An 18,178-nucleotide genomic window follows, 5' to 3' on the forward strand; every position below is an offset into this window, starting at 1 on the left:
TGTCCACATAGAAACTCCAGGAAGCTTTTGATCCCAGCCCTTGTGCTTAAATTATTGTTTAAAAGAAGCCCAGAATACCCAGACTCTTCATGGGATTCAGTCCTCCCTGTGTAAACCACTGACTTCTGAGTAATCCTGAAGGAAATAAATGAAGCTCTTCTTTGTGGGAATGCTCAGCATTTAGAATTGTGCAAATTAGTATTCCCTATAAATGCTGAGGAGAAACAGTCCACTAGGTACACTGTAAAACTTCACAAAGCAGTCTCTTGTCCTAGAGTAATTATTTTAAAAGATTAACTGCAGCTGAAGTTCCTGAAACATTGACTGATTGATTATTTGCGAGTTGAGGAGGTAATGAACTTGACAAATTTGTATGCGCTCTGCAAGCAAGCTGGAAACAACGCTGGGACTAGTTTATTGACCTGGATTCTTTAGGCTCTGTTTGGCTATGCAGAGTGTCCACATGAAGCTGCGAGAAAAAAAGCAATTAAAAAAAAAATCAAGCAAAAGAAAAGTGTGGCCTGTGCAAAACTAAACATTCCTGCTTCAGTTAATGGGCATTTTACAGCACAAGCTTTTAAAATTTTTGTAGGGGGAGGGAAGATGATGAAGAAGAAAACATGATAGAGGTGAATAACATTATGCACTGAATGGAGAATACTAGAACTCAAGGACGTCCAATGAAAAAGCTAGATGTTGGAAGATACAGGGCAGAGGCAATACTTCTTCACACAGTTATACTACGGAATCCGCTTGCACAAGATGTAGTGATTGTACAAGATCTTTAAATGGCTTTAAAAGAGAATTAGACAAATTCATGAAGAATGAGGCTTTCATTGGCTACTGGCCATTATGACTATGTTCTGCCTGCACAGTCGAAGGCAACATATTTATGAATGTCAGTTGCTGAAAATCACAAGTGGGAAGAATGCTGTTTTGCTTAGGTCCTGTCTGTAGGCTTCTCATAGGCGTCTGGTGGGTCACAATGAGAACAGGATACTGAACTAGATGGGCCTTTGGCCTGGTCCTGCAGGGCTCATCTTACGTTCTTATAATAATGAGGTAGGCTGGATGTAGGATTGTAGCCACATTTAATCAAATATAATTGTACAATCCAAGGTCGTCACTCCTACAGATGTCCTCAGATCCAAAATGAAGGTTGATTACAGGAATCAGTGTTATCATTAGCTTTATATATTTATTAAAATACTATTGAGACTCAAATAAGCATTGCAAATAACTCAAAAACAACAACAACAGAGTCTCCAGGCCTGCAATAGAGAAGGAATTAATGCTGCAGGTATTATGAAACAATCATTTCCCAAGAAGCAAGTGTGTTACACAAGCATACCTGAACCGGATTTTATTTCCTTTCTAAAAAGCTTGCAAGGAAAAATCTGGTGTCCCTAAAAATAGTCCAGCTTTTCCCAGCCATGCCATCTATAAGAGGCTCACTACAGCCCCCACCTCCCGCCTCAGCACAGCTTCTGTGCATTTACCTGCAGTGCCAGAAGGCATCTCACAAGCACGCTGAAGAAAGCTCACCCACTGAATTTCTGCTTGACATGTTGGTTTAAGGATGGGAGAGAGTCCTGTTCAGTTAAAAAGACTGACAAACTAATTGGGAATGAGAAGACCCGGGTTTTAGGAGGCTTGCTCAAGGCTCCGCAGCACTGGATTAAATTTTTGAGCTTGAATTTTTTTCACCTCCTGTCCATTGCACTCTGACGCACCCAATGGGGCACTCAAGGCATGATTTGGGGCAGAGGTCTGGGGCCCCAATTAATGGAATGAGCAGGGAGCCCTGCACCAACCGTTAAAGGTGAAAAGCTAAAGGACCCTGGACGATTACGTCCAGTCAAAGGCGACAATGGGGTTATGGTGATTCTGGCCGAGGGAGCTGGCATTTGTCAACAGACAGCTTTCCAGGTCATGTGGCCAGCATGACTAAACCGTTACTGGTGCAACAGAACACTGTGATGGAAGCCAGAGCACATGGGAACACTGTTTACCTTCCCACCACAGCAGTACCTATTTATCTACTTGCACTGGTGTGCTTTTGAACTGCAAGGTTGGCAGGAGCTGGGACAGAGCAAAGGGAGCTCACCCATCACACCGATTCGAACTGCCGACCTTCTGAACAGCAGGCCCAAGAGGCTCAATGGTTTAGACCATAGTGCCAGCCACATCCCTGCACCAACTCTTACTGTGTGGTGAGCCAGTGGTGCTGTGTTTGGGGAACATCCTGCTCCTTTTGTTGGCTTACGATCTAATATGGATTACGATCTAAAGAGCCCCCTCCCCCAGATTGTTGTGCATGGTGTAATGGTTAGAGGGTTGAACTAGGAACTGGGAGGTTAAAGTTCAAATCCCCACTCAGCCACGAAGCTCACAGAATGACCTTGGGCCTGTCACTGTCTCTTTGCTTAAGTTACCTCACAGAGTTATTGTGAGGATAAAATGGTGAGTGGGGACAATCATGTATGCAGGGCTATCTTAAGCATATGCGGTGCCAGGGTGCAAAAATCTGCCCATCACTCCCCCCCCCTGCCGCCTTCTGAATGGAGCTGCTGCGGCCGGTGCTTGGTCAGATGCCTGGTGTTGGCAACAGGGAGGGGGTTATAAATAAAATAAAATGGCAAGGGACTCCGCCGAGCTGATTTCTTTGTCACCTGCGTTGCCCTCCGTCTCCAGCAAGGCGCCTAAAATTTGGGAGGCAGAGAAAGAGCAAAGTTAAGGCTGGTGGCCGCCGGGCACCCAAGTGGCAGGCCTCTGCGGGTGGTTCACGAAAGCCTGTCCGGGGACCCGGAGCACCCGCTCACTTTAGTCCCACGGCGCCGTGGCACCTTAAGACTTAGACAACGACTCCACCGTCAGATGCTGGGCAGGAAGGCGAAGGGTTGGGGTGGAGAGCCGCCCGCAGCAGAAGAGCCCACTGCAGTGCTCCGACTGACGGTTGGGCTCTTCCCCTGACTCAGCTAATGAGCCCTGGACTCTCAGCCTGGCACCCAGGTACCCTGCATGGGTAAGATGGCCCTGCATGTACACTAACATAATCTCCTTGAAGGAAACAGAATAATAAGCATAGGGTGCAGGGAGGCATATAGGACCATTAGGTTCAGAGTCTAAGATGAGTACTGGACATACCAAACAGAATTTCATTCTTTTCCACTTAGGGGTATTGGACTATCACCAAAACCCAGAAAGAACAAGAGAGAAAAAGTCATTTAAATGACAAATGGTTATGTCTTCCCTCCACCCCATTCAGAAAAGGACCTTTGTCAATAAACTTGGTGTTTGTGCAGACGTCAATATTAGCCCCTTAATGAGCCGCACAGCAAGATGAATTCACAAAAATGAATCCTAGGAGCTTTTTCCAGCACACGGGCCTGCTGCATCCGTGACTCTTAAACAACAGGCAAAAGTAGGGCAGAGGCTTGAGCAAATACAGAGCTGAAAATGATCTGTTTTGGTCTGCTGCCTTGAAAATGGTTTTCTTGATGAAACTCACGAGTCCACTCGAGACGGAGACGCAGATGGATGAGCAAGGCCTATGATAAACCTGCTGCATGAGTTTATAGTTAATTGCCCATCATCTTTTTTTGTCTTCCCATAAAACATTTCACGCCCACCTTGCACAGTAAAGGTAACGTAAGTGTCATAAACCATTTGTCTCCTGTGCTTGCTTTCTGCATTGTTCGATTGGTCTTAGTCTTGAGGTGCCTGTGAGACAAGACAAATTGCACAGCTCCTCTGGAGACCGGGATTTCTGCATCTCCTTTCAAACAATCCCCAGCCCTAACCTAATGAGGAAGAGCATCTTTCAGGGCCATTTACATAGCAATATCTTCATTGTTCCCAAAAACTCCCCTTTAGCATCCTAGTAAGGTCTCTACTTACTAATAGGCACAAAGATTCCAGCAAAGTCAGAAATGTTCCCCACCCCTTTTCTCCCCCAAAGGCATTTGTCTCCTACAATTTTTTTTTTAATGACAAAAAAACTTCATGCAATTCTTAAAGGTTTTCACTGTTGGGTCATCTAATGAATATGAAGCAGCAGGGGCTGCAGTCAGTTTCTCTTTGAACTGTAATAAGAAGCAATCGAAGAGTTCTGTCACTGATAAGAGCTCAGGGGCATTCTTGGGGCAGCTATTCCCACCAGACTATATTTAATAGGGAACACTGCCACTGTTGTTGTAGTGGTTAGAGCAGTGGACTCATAATCTGGTGAACTGGGTTCAATTCCCCGCTCCTCCACATGCAGCTGCTCACTCACCTCACAGAGTGTTTGTTGTAGGGGAGGAGGGGAAAGGAGATTGTTAGCCACTTTGAGACTCCTTCGGGTAGTGATAAAGTGGGATATCAAATCCAAACTCCTCCTCCTCTTCACACAGCTTCACCCCCACTTGAAGTTGCAGGAAAACTCTTCTTCCTGTGACTACTGTTGTGTAGCATCAAGCCCACGTAGAGAACCTCAGGGCCCAGGAGCCAAACATGTCCTCCCAGGCCTCTCTCTATGGCCACTCTACTGCAAAGGGACCCCCGAGGCCATCTAGTTCAACTCCCATGGGGCCTGAACCCACGACCCTGAGGTTACGAGTCTTGTGCTTTACCGACTGAGCAATCTCCACAGGCCAGCTCCTCCCAACCCACACCCTTTCTTCTCAGGGCACACTTCTCACCAGCCCTACTGTCCTGGAGTGTTTTTGCCTGGATGGAATGTGTCCTTCGAATCTGACGGCTCTTGCTTACCTGGGTGGAGAATAGGCAGGAGTTGGTGAGTGTGTAATAACTAAACCACACTCTGCCAAGCAGGCAGTAGGAGTCACAGATAATCACTGCAGGCTCAAAGTTAGCAAGCTGATGGATAAGTGTTTGGTTTCTGCTGGAACAGACAGAAGAAGAAGACTACAGTCCCTATTTTCATTGGAGAAATGTTGGCGTTATGTGATCCCCAGACCAAGGAGATAAGTAACTATACAACCTGAAGGCAGCCCTGTATAGGGAATTTTTTTAATGTTTAATATTTTGTTATGTTTTTATATATGTTGGAAGATGCCCAGTATGGCTGGGGCAACGCAGTCAGATGGGCGGAGTATAAATAATAAAATGATGATGATGGTGATGATGATGATGATGATGATGAAATAGGATGTCCCTATTTTCACTGGAGAAATGTTGGAGGGTATGCAACACAGCTAGGCTAGACAAGGCCACTTGTGCTTCTTAGGCTTACACCCAACCCCCAAGAGGACTGGTGCATTTGGGAATCATCATCTTAGGGCTGTGCACAGGATTCAGCTGATTGGGGGAGGGGATCTGGGCTTCAAATTGCCCTGGATATTAGGGTGTTGAGTGCAAGAGACAGGAACGAGAGGCAGGCATCGGGTGGGAAGAAAGTAGGAATGGGAAGAAGGGGGGGAAAGGTCAGGGGAAAACAAACAAAAAGCCCTTCCGTCACTTAACAAAAGAGCAGCAGCTGGAAACAGTGGACTAATTTTTATTTCAAGATGGGCATAATGAATATCCCCTCTGAAACTGCATGTGTATAATATTCAGTCTCAGGCAATGAGTCTTTAAGGCCAAACTACACATTATATTAAACACATGTCTAACATTGCCACTTTCATTTTGCTCTTTGGGCCCTTTTCCAATAAAGAAAGTGACGGGGAAAGCACTGGAATGTGTCTAATCATTCCAAAGCAAAGCGAGACGAATGCTCAATCCATAGCCGATGTCCTGTAATCTCCCCACAAGCAAGTAAAAAATGAACACTCAATAAACAGGTTGTCTGGAAGTGACCGATGGCATTTTTAAAGGCAATTTTGTTTGGACACGGAGACATCTAGCAACCCAGGAGTTAACTGCTCCCACCTATTGTCACTGGAGCAGCCAAACAAACCACCTGGGCTGGTATAAATCCCAGCACCACTTTGCAGCAATTGTGAAGAAAGATGGATCTGAAGACTGCAATTTGGAAACTGCTAGCTCCTGGCTGAGCAGCCTATTGTAAAGGGAGAATGCTTCCAGAGTTACAGCACTTTGCTTCTTTTGTGTTCCCTCTCCTGCTTTAAAATATTTTCTTCCTCGACCAGCCGTTGTCACCATTTATAAAATTAGCATTGATTTTCCTCTTCCATTTCCTCATTTCAAAGAACTCTTAGAAACCTCCTTACTCCACACCCTCCAACTACATCCACCCACCCTGAGCACCGCTGTGCCGTTTATCAGCTGGCCATTTAAAAAGGGCCAAGAGGACCTAGCTAAAATGTTTAGCAGTGTCAGGGTTTCCCTAGCAAAAGAACTCGGTGGAAGCAATCAGACACACTTGCTGAAAATGAACAAAGTGAGCCTAATGGGCAGATAAAAGAGTTAGAAGGTATTTCCCAAGTGTGCCTTACAGAACATGGTCTTGATTTCCAGCATTTAAATCTCTGGCAAAAAGCTGCTTGCTACACGTTTTAGTGCATCAGTTCATTTGCCACTGGCAGGGGATCCTTTTAAAAGAGCAATAATAAAAGGAGAAGGGGGGTGGGAATGGCTCCTATGCTAACACACACACCCACTCTCCATGCCCAAATCAGGCCTCCTATGCCTTTGGCAATTTGCAGACAAGCAAAAGTTCAACAGGTGCCAGCTTTTTGGGAATAAATGTAAGATAAATGAATATATAAAACCCTTAATTCATCAGATATGTGCCTATTGTAATGTTCTTAACAGCACAGGAGCCCTGTGAGAAAAAGCTGCATCAAACTGCAATAATAATAATAATAATAATAATAATAATAATAATAATAATAATATAATTATACTGTATTACCTATATCCCATCCATCTGTCTGGGTTGCCACAGCCACTCTGAGTGGCTTCCAACAAATTAAAACATCAAACACAGTAAAACAGCAAACATTAAAAAATTCCCTATGCAGGGCTGCCTTCAGATGTCTTCTGAAGCTACCCAATTCAGAGCCAGGGAACCCCACACACCTGCCCGCTCTCTGTCCCCTAGAAACTTCTGACTTGTCTGGATTCAACCTCACTCTGTTGACCTGTGGTTCTAATAAGTCTCATGATGAAACAAAAGCCAGCTATGACATTTGTATGCTATCACCAAACTCACATGGAACATTACACCGAACTCACATGGAAGAGGAGCATGCTTTCATGCATTTGCTGGACCGATTGCAGCATAACATTATATGCACAGTGCATCACTCACAATGGCACATGCAGCAATTTTTTTTTTCAGTTAGGAAGCTGTCATGAACTTCTGTGCATGACACTGCAACATAGAAATTTATGAAATGGAATCCACTATATTGATGCAAATCAGGAGATGAGATTTTTCTCCACTACAATTATAGTGTGGATTTAAATAGGCCTCAGAACTGTATCAAAACCCGAAGGGGAGGCTTTCTTTAATCTCTTTCAAAAGCCTGCCACCATATGGGGAAACTGCTTTAATGCAAGTAGGCTTTCCCTCACTGTCACTGCAAGTTTAGATTGGGGGGGTGAGGGAGGAATGTCTTCTTGGAAATTTTCTTCTTGTCTTAATATTGCTCTAGTCTAGACGCTGGACAAGCCACATCAGCCACCCTGGGCCATGAAAATTAATGAGTGGTTGATGTCAACTGATTGCAAATGAATGTGTCTTTATGGGATATGATTGTTCAAATATGTTTCTTGATACAGAAGCCTTTCTGCAATGTTTAGAACGCAGTGGGTGGGTGTGGAAAGCCATCAGAAGATCGAGGAAGGTTGCAAACATTTCCTGCACTGTGCGCACAAACACACAACATGGGTCAACAGTACCTGCCATGTTCATTTTAGTGGAGGGTCTGGCAGGCATCTGCATGTGTCTGTGAAAAGAAACAAAGGAGAAATTGCAGGTAGAGGCAAAAAGAGGGTGCTGGAAGATAGTTAACTGAAGCCTAAAAGGCACATTGGGTTACTACCCTGGAGATCTGACAGTGCATTTTCTGCTTGTAGAAACACTGCAATGTCTGTCTCCGCTTATGCTCAATTTGCATAATCGAACACTAACTCACATATTACAAAAACATGCCAACATCTCCAGTGATCTCTCCTCCAAAGGAAATCAAAAGTGAGTAAGCATGGCCTGCTGGAATGTCTTACTGCTTAGGGAAGCAGGGAACATGTGATATTAGGTAATTTCTGAAAGGAAACTTCATATGAGCTTGCTGATTACAGCGACGCTACTGTGCAAAATTCAACCGCACCACGCTACTCAAGGCAGCCAAATAGTTTTTCAGGGTGAAATACATAGTGCTACAATTGATAGTGTGTGCTCTCTCTTTCTCTCCACACATACATAGATGATAATAGATAGATAGATGATAGATAGATGATAGATAGATAGATGATAGATAGATAGATGATAGATAATAGATAGATAGATGATAGATAGATAGATAGATAGATAGATAGATAGATGATAGATAGATAGATAGATAGATAGATAGATAGATAGATAGATAGATGATAGATAGATAGATAGATGATAGATAGATAGATAGATAGATAGATAGATAGATGATAGATAGATAGATGATAGATAATAGATAGATAGATAGATAGATAGATAGATAGATAGATAGATAGATAGATGATAGATAGATAGATAGATGATAGATAGATAGATAGATAGATTAGATAGATGATAGATAGATAGATAGATAGATAGATAGATGATAGATAGATAGATGATAGATAATAGATAGATAGATAGATGATATAGATAGATAGATAGATAGATAGATAGATAGATAGATAGAGATAGATAGATAGATAGATAGATAGATAGATAGATAGATGATAGATAGATAGATAGGTGATAGATGATAGATAGATAGATAGATAGATAGATGATAGATAGATAGATAGATAGATAGATAGATAGATAGATGATAGATAGATGATAGATAGATAGATGATAGATAGATAGATAGATAGATGATAGATAGATGATAGATAGATAGATAGATAGATGATAGATAGATAGATGATAGATAGATGATAGATAGATGATGATGATGATTGATAGATGATAGATAGATAGATAGATAGATAGATAGATAGATAGATAGATAGATAGATATAGATATAGATAAATGATAGCTAGCTAGATGATAGCTAGCTAGCTAGATGATAGATGGTAGATAGATAGATGATGATAGATAGATAGATAGATAGATAGATAGATAGATAGATAGATAGATATAGATGATAGATAGATAGATAGATAGATAGATAGATAGATAGATAGATGATAGATAGATATTAGATAGATAGATAGATAGATAGATAGATAGATAGATAGATAGATAGAGATATAGATTAGATAGATAGATAGATGATAGATAGATAGATAGATGATAGATAGATAGATAGATAGATGATAGATAGATAGATAGATAGATAGATAGATAGATAGATGATAGATAGATAGATGATATAGATATTAAAACTAAAGATCTGCTTTTTAAATGCTTTTGACGTTTCACACCATATGTCCAGGATACCTTAAGGCCTACCTCCTTAGTATTTTCCAGCCTTCTCCCTAGACCAGAAGGAGAAGCCCTTCTCTCTGTCTCACCTTTAGTGCTAGATTGCCAGGGGTGATGATGAGTTTTCCTGATGGTCTGCCTTGCCCATTGAATAATTGGGTGTCATAAGCATGGTGCTTGTGGGTCAACAGTACCTCCTATGGTGCCTAGGAAGACTCAGGATGGTATTCAACTGAATTTTACTCAGAATAGACCCACTGAAATCAATGGCCATGACAAAATTAGGCTCATTGCTTTCAACAGTAAAACTTGGTTGAATACCAGTAATAGTAAATATCCTCTCATACATCCATAATACACAAAAGACTGTTTGCTCTTCCTGTCCAGTTACTGTCTGTATCGGATCAGCCTCTCCTGCAATGACCCCCCCACAGTCCTTTAAAGTTGCTCACATAACATTAGATGAAAGGATTGGATGGACACTCCCTTCTGCCACTATCAGAACAAGAATCAAGGCAACCATATTTAAGGCAACCACCAAAATTCTTATTCATACTGGATGACATCACAATGCAGGAGGGAGCAGTTCTTCCCCAGCTCAAATTGATATCTAAAGTAGAGAAGAAATGTCAAAGGGAATACACCCAGTTTAGATAACAGGCGCACATTACAAGTGTACGAAATTAATATTCTGAACTGAATCATTGTGGGTGTTGGAAGCACTGCTAATTCTGCCTTCAGTTTAGCAGAATTACAACTAGTTTCCAACTCTGAAAACAGTGATTTACCAAGCACAAAAACTGCATATACAAGGGGTTCTTCAGCATTAAGGTAGGGTTTTTGATCTAGGGTAACTTTCTGCTTTGAAACAAACCAATCAGCAGCACTGGTTTAAAGGTAAAGGTAAAGGTACCCCTGCCCGTACGGGCCAGTCTTGACAGACTCTGGGGTTGTGCGCCCATCTCACTTAAGAGGCCAGGGGCCAGCGCTGTCCGGAGACACTTCCAGGTCACGTGGCCAGCGTGACATCGCTGCTCTGGCGAGCCAGAGCCGCACACGGAAACGCCGTTTACCTTCCCGCTGGTAAGCGGTCCCTATTTATCTACTTGCACCCGGAGGTGCTTTCGAACTGCTAGGTTGGCAGGCGCTGGGACCGAGCAGCGGGAGCGCACCCTGCCGCAGGGATTCGAACCGCCGACCTTTCGATCGGCAAGTCCTAGGTGCTGAGGCTTTAACCCACAGCGCCACCTGCGTCCCTAGCACTGGTTTAAGTGCTGCAAATTAACAACAAGCAGTTTAACATGCGGGTGAAACATAGAGAGGAAAGTAAGAAGTGTCCATTGAATTCTGATTAATGCAATTAGTCATATCTGCACACATTTGGATAAAGTTGCCTGTGAGGAAGAATGTTAAAGGCTAAGGTAAATAAAGAGCGCTAGGAATTTGCAATATGTCAAGGTCAAAGTTTAGTCTAAAGGACTCATAATTTACAGGCAGAGAAAGGAGGAACGGATCCCTCGGAACCAAATACAAACTAAGGGAGAGACAAAGTCTAGCATTTGGGACAGAGCAAATTGCTATTATCTGAATATTTCACAACATGTTTTGAAAACCACCTTTCTTGGGGTAAAACATTATTCATGTATCTTATACCAGTTAAAACAATTAACTCATTTACATGCTGACAAATCCTGCCCCCAACACCCCAGTGTATTCTGCTTTTACTTTAGACCTTCTCATATTGCAGGAACTTCTTTAAGCCTGGGGGCTGCCTTCACTTACGGAAAACTTTACAGAAGCTACATGCCAGTAGTAAGTGGGGCCAGAAGCAGAAGTGGGTGAAACAATTGTTGTGCATTTTACCATTTAACAGAAGGTTAGTTTCTACATATATATATATATATATATATGCTTTCGTAGATTTTCACGGGTACAGGAATGCAGGTTTTGGTGTCCTCGGGTGTCTTCCCGTGTAAAAGTTGGGGTGTCTAGGCGACGTTTCGACGAGGTCTCACTCGTCATCTTCAGGCTGGTGCTTTCGGCTTCTTGTTACTGGAACAGAGCGGGATCTCAATGTTTGAGTTCCTATAAATACTGTAGAGGGGGTGTGGTGTCTAGCCTCCAATGTTCTGGGCAGAGAGGAAGTTCCCAGGCTAGTGTGCCTTTTCTTCTTTTGTTCCTTAATTACTTGAGAGATACCTTGAGTGATTTCTTGAGTGATATCCTGAGTACCACTTAGGTGGGTCATTAGGTGTGGATTAGTTGCTAAAGTCTTTGTGTCTTGACCTCTTGAACTTTGTGAAGAGTTTTCCTGAGAAGATGGCTGTATTGTACTTAGTTGTGCTTTGGCTTGGCTTCGTGTATAGGGGCGAGCTGTGGTTTTGTGGCTTGTGTCAGCCAGATCTGTGTAGGGATTGCAGGGGGGTGCAGCATCCGGAGGTGCCACCATGGATTGGCTACTGGATGGTGTCAGTAATTCATCTGTGGAGAGGGTCTGGGTTTGGGTCTGGTGTGGTTGATTGGTGTTGGCGTTCTGTGTGCCTCTGGATCTGGTGTCAGTTTTTGTGGAGAGGGCTAATTTCCAGATGTCTGGCAAGCGGGATGTGTCGTCACGCTTGTTCATGTTGTGAGGGTGTTTCTCTATCTCGATGGCTTCCATGATTATTCTCTTGTGGTGATGTTCCGTGTTAAAGAGCAATTTGGAATCTGCAAAATTAATTTCGTGTCCTGTTTCTTTCATGTGTTGGAAAAGAGAGGAAGTTTTTTCTTCTTTTTTGACGGCATTCTTGTGTTCTGCGATACGTGCATTTATTCGTCTGTTTGTTTGTCCAATGTACGTGGCTGGGCAGACTTTGCAGGGTATTTCATAGATCCCTTGGTTTTCCAACTGGATTTTATCCTTGGGGTTTCTGAGGATATTGGCTATTTTTTGGTTGGTGCAAAAGGCTGTTTTGATATTGTGTTTATGGAGGATTTTGCTAATTTTATCTGTAGTGCCCTTGATATAAGGAAGGAGGGCCATGCCATTGTTTTCTTCAAGGTATCTCTCAAGTAATTAAGGAACAAAAGAAGAAAAGGCACACTAGCCTGGGAACTTCCTCTCTGCCCAGAACATTGGAGGCTAGACACCACACCCCCTCTACAGTATTTATAGGAACTCAAACATTGAGATCCCGCTCTGTTCCAGTAACAAGAAGCCGAAAGCACCAGCCTGAAGATGACGAGTGAGACCTCGTCGAAACGTCGCCTAGACACCCCAACTTTTACACGGGAAGACACCCGAGGACACCAAAACCTGCATATATATATATATATATATATATATATATATATATATATATATCTGTTTTCTATCCAGGTGAGCAAGGGGCATCATCAGAGGTCAAGGAGACATTCTAGCCAGGCAAACACCATTCCAGGTGTGAACAAGGGCCAGTGAGACCAGAGAGAATCTCCAGAGCTAGATAGAGAACTGGAAGACCACATTCAGAAGAAAGTCTGAAAGTGTATTCTATGGACATTTGGGCAAAAGGCCCTTAAATTCCTGTTCACATGTGGAAACCCATCCTGTTAAGTCAGGGTACCCAGGATTTTCCTCCCAACGTCTAGCATGCAGCCAGCATGTGCCCTACACTGTGCCCTACCCTCTTTCATCCCACATGCATACAGTTCAGGTGAATACCTAAACTGGGCTGGTTTCTAGTCCAAATAAGCTCAGTCTGGAAGCCATTTATAAATAGCTCATGAGGACCTTTGTTTGCCAGCCATGGAAAACAATGCAGTGAGTCTTCATCATAAGAACCCAGCAATACTCTCAAAAGACTCTTTCCCTGTCTACTTTAGACAGTATTAAGGGAGGATTAGACACATTGATGGGGGCTAAATCAAACACTAGCTTCTAGTGATGATAAATATATGCTTCCTCCAAGTTCATATGCAGTATTTTACCACATGCCAATAGGAGAAGGGATGCCCACAATATCCTGCTTGTGAGCTTCTCAAACGACTTTGATAGACCACTGGGGCAAACAGGATGCTGAAATAGATAGAAGATTGGCCTGATCCAGCAGACATCTTATTAGGTTCTTCTGAAGCCCACTTCCCTCATGACAGAGATATAGCAATAGCATTTCTTCCTTTCTTCGGTGCTGACTATTGTTTTCTCCCAGAAGAAAAAGAAGAAAGTTTATTCTCTCAAGCTTTGTCATTCCTATTTCTCGATGGGTCACCAGCAAATTGATGCTTTAATTGTGCTATTGATTTGTGCCATTAGCTTAAACACTGACGGATGTGAAAGGAAAACAACACTAAGTGAGGCTATTCAACAAAGCTGCTTCCCAGCACATTACCATAAAGCAATGGTGGCAAACATGTCTTCAACGTGATCTTTTGTTTGAATGGAATAGGCCACAAGGGATACCGTAAAGAAATATGAATAAATCAAATCCACCCTATTTTGAGCAAACAAAATAGTGCCTGTGACTCAATGAGCAAATATTTTTTCTGTAAATGTAGCAAGATTTTTTTAAAAGGTTATGTGGGAAATTCATGCACCGTGTCGCGTTTACCTTGACAGGGGGAACATTTAATGGCATTTTCTCATTGTGCTGCACAGGATGAGTAAACTCTAATTGTGGATGATGCAGTGTGGCAAAACAGCAATGTTATGTGCAATGCTCGCTTGGCACCTGAATTGTTCAGTTACCTACATAGCTGTCATATGGTGACATATGAATCAGCTTTCAAAGTTCCATACATTGATTTGGGCACAGTACTGAAAACACAGTGGGAAAATAGCATTTAGGGGGGGAAACTGCCATCAATATTTTCATCTCCTTACTGTATTTTCCAAAATGACTGCTAATTTTAAAGTTTATTTGCTGTGTCCAATTCCCCTCTCCCCGTTTTCAATTCAGTTGTCCTGAGATGTCTTAGTCCACTCTGGTGAGAAAGATTAATGAGATTGTAGCTTGTTTAGTGTGCGAACTGGGGGAACAGAAATACGGTCTCAAGCTCTTGCCGTTATATCCTCTGAGAAAGGGAAGGAAAGAGCATTGTGGGAGCTGTAGCTTGCAGTGAGTAGCTACTGTTAAAAATGAGGAGCATATTGATGGAAAGTGTATTCACTTCAGAAATCCAACATCTTTCTGAAACTTCATACGTTGATTCAAATCACAAACCTAACCACGTTCACCGCAGCTAAATAATATCCTGCTTGAATTCTCTATATGTTCTAGATATCTAGAAAACTGTCACTTGAAGATGCAATCAAGAGTCTCAGTTAAACACAAGAGCCTTGGGGGATCAGGCCAAATACCTGTTCCAGCATCCAGTTCTCACAGTTGCCAACCAGAGGCCTATTGGAAGCCTGAAAGGGGCATTGCTAGGTTTCATTATTGTTGGAGGAACTATGCTTCTGGGTTCCAGTTTCTGGAAACTGTAGGAGAGGAAAGTCCCGTCTCAGGTCTTGCAACTTCGATTCCAGCTATTAGAATCAAAAGAATGGTGAGGTGATAGATGTATATCATTTGCCAGAGAAATGCTTTAAATTCATGCAAGGAGAGTATTTTAGATTTCTGTGTAGCATCTTGCTCTTTGATATATGAACAATAAGATTAATATGCTCGAAAGCAACATGTTCCCTTGAATTAACAACTAAGCAGCTACTAAAATCACAGCTTCAGAGCAGCAGACAAGAGCTCATATTCTTCATTTCAACCAAATATAATTTATATAGTCGTGGCTTATTGTGCTACTTGTCATTTATTGTGTATGAAATATGGCATGAGGTGAAGTAAAGTTATATATGACTGGCAGGGGGAGAATAGATTATAGTGTTCAGCCAAAATCGCACACAAAGATTTTAACAAGGCTGTTGTATCACAGGTAAATTGCCTTCAGGTTATCGTTTTTATTGTATAAATAACACTTTTAATATGTCAGAACTTTTACTAGCTTCATGTTTCTTTGCCCCAAGGTATACAGTGCAGCATAATTTATAGAGTTTCATATTTGAATTGGGGGGAAAAACCTTGGTTTAAATCCCTGCTCAGCTATGAAGCTCACTGGGTGACCTTGGACCTTTCACTTTCCCAGAGCTTCATATATTTATTGGGATTGTTATGAGGACAAAATAGGGAGGACACTTCCCCTATATAAGAACATAAGAAGAGTTTGTTTTGGTGGTGGTGGTGGTTTTCCATTAGGTTTTGGGGTTTGTTTGTTTGTTTGTTTGTTTGTTTGTTTGTTTGTTTTAAACCTATTTCTGCAAATCTTAGGATTCCCCAAGCATACTCATACTTCCTTCTTGCTTCTTAGTAACCTCATTTTACTTCCATTTTTTTGGCACATGGCTCTTTATGGAAAGATAACCGTAGGCTAAATATCCTATATATTCCTGTCGCATTCTATTTGATTGTACAACATACATTTAAATAATTTGTTTATTTGCATCCCCCCACCCGTTAAATACCCTATTTTATTATGATTCTAAACCACATGATTGGCTTGGCATAATTATGTTTACAACTGTATGTAATGTTCTTTACATACCAATTTTCTTTCATATTATTTGTTTACACTGCCACTTTATACTGTTTTATTGCATTCAGTACTTTTCTACACATGTCACATATAATAGAAACAGAATAAAATTGTAGAGTTGGAAGGGACCACAAGGATCATCTAGTCCAACCCCTTCAGTGCAGGAATCTTTCACCCAATGTGGGGCTCAAACCCACAACCCTGGGGTTAAGAGTCTCATGCTCTATTGACATGTTTTGGTGTAACCCATTACCTGTTATCATAGAGGAGTGGGCTATCGATGGCCACTAGCCAAGATAGCTATGCTCTGCCTCACAGTTTGAGGCAGCAATGCTTCTGAATATGTTCCTGGAGTCTGCAGAAAGGGAGAGTGCTCTTGCGCTTGGATCCTGCTCATGGGTTTCCTACAGGCATCTGGTTGGCCACTGTGAGAACCAGATGTTGGGCTATTGCCTTGGTCCAGCAGGCTCTTCTTATGTTCCTGTTGGCCAGTTGCTATCCATGTCATCATTGTTTCTGTGTTGCAAAATTTCAATAAAAAGTGTAAAACAAAAGGTCCTAAGTTTTCTATGGAAGAAGTGATGCATAGGCCTAAAGAATCAATAACCACCCCCAGAAGTAAGCATGACTAGGGAATGCCATCCATCTGTCAACAGTTCCTCTGCCATATGTAAGACCCCTCCCCATTATTAGAACCTCGCCTCCCTCCAATTCTTCAAGGCTCTGTCATACACAACCAGCATCTGCCACCATATGAGCAACTCCAGAGAAACTTTTATTGGGAGAAGGAGATTGCTCTCCCTAAACTGGCTTGCTTTGTTTTTATGCGGAAGGCCACTGCAAGTCTACTCTTGGTTAAATTTCAGATGCCCAAAGTACTAATAGTTGCCATCCATGAATCTTGCAGTTAACATAACATGCAGTGATCTAGTCTGCTGTACAGAGAAACAAAACAATGGGTAAAGCTCCACTAGCATTACACTGATGTGAAGTTCTGTTTCATAATCATAGACACGTTTATGAGATGTTTTACTGCATCCCTAGGTAGTAAAATCTTATACCTCCCTCCTCCACCCCAGTATAGCTTGATCTAACTGTTACCCAGCTCAGGTGAAGACAGATGGAATTTATAGAGCGGTGAGAAAAACACTCACCACATTCACATAGATCTTCCCCCCCAGTGTTGAGCTCCAGAGCTAAAAAGGTAGCAGAAGCTGCAGACAGCATTGATTGGCTAGGCCAGTAACAATCCCCCTTCTTCCCCCTCCCCAATGCTTGAAGAAGTTATTGCACTTCAGTAATGACACTGATTTGGTATTGTTACATGGATTCCAAACCTCCTCCCTGCACTATTAACAGCAACGTGCCTTCCGAGTGCTCTTACACTGAAGCAGGCAAAAGCCAATGAAGGCAATAAATTAAGTATACTGCCTTCTCATTTTTCTCTTTCCCTGGCTCCACAAATCCCTCTGAAACACTGACAGCACTGGTACATTGCTAATGGCTTCCATTGGTGTCACTGTAAAGAAGAACTATTGCTTCTGTGCAGGAAACTGAATGAACCATCTAAACACAAATAGCACCATATTGAATCTGAGCGGGCTTTTCACTTGGAGCTTTATAGCTATTTTGGTTCCGAGGCAACATGAGCAATAATGTTAATGCAAGCCACCTGAGGGCTGGGTTGGGCTACATATCTGTGCTTCCCCACTTTGGAGGGGATCACTCTCCTACAGATTAGTTAGATGGCTACAAGGCTTGCCTCAATGAGAGAGTTCTTTTGGAGTAATTATGAATGAAAAGAGCAATGCATAGTTTGGAGGCAGGGTAAATACTCTGAGTACAAACAGCAGAGTGGTTCTGCTGCTACACAATAGAGGGTGGAGGGTCTGCATTCATACGAATGGCTCACAGGTTGGACAGGCTCACATGATGCACACAAGACAGAACTCCCTCTTCAAAGTTCCTTAGCATGTGGTCATGATTCTTAAAAGTATGGAGAAGCAGATAAGAGGGAAGTTTTTGTCCCACTCAAAAGGCATGGATATTCAATGAAGCTGAATGTTGAAAGATTCAGGACAAAAGAAAGTATTTATTCACATAAGGTA

This window comes from Podarcis gaigeae, assembly GCF_964106915.1.
Source record: "Podarcis gaigeae genome assembly, chromosome: 2".
In the NCBI taxonomy this organism is placed as follows: Eukaryota; Metazoa; Chordata; class Lepidosauria; order Squamata; family Lacertidae; genus Podarcis; species Podarcis gaigeae.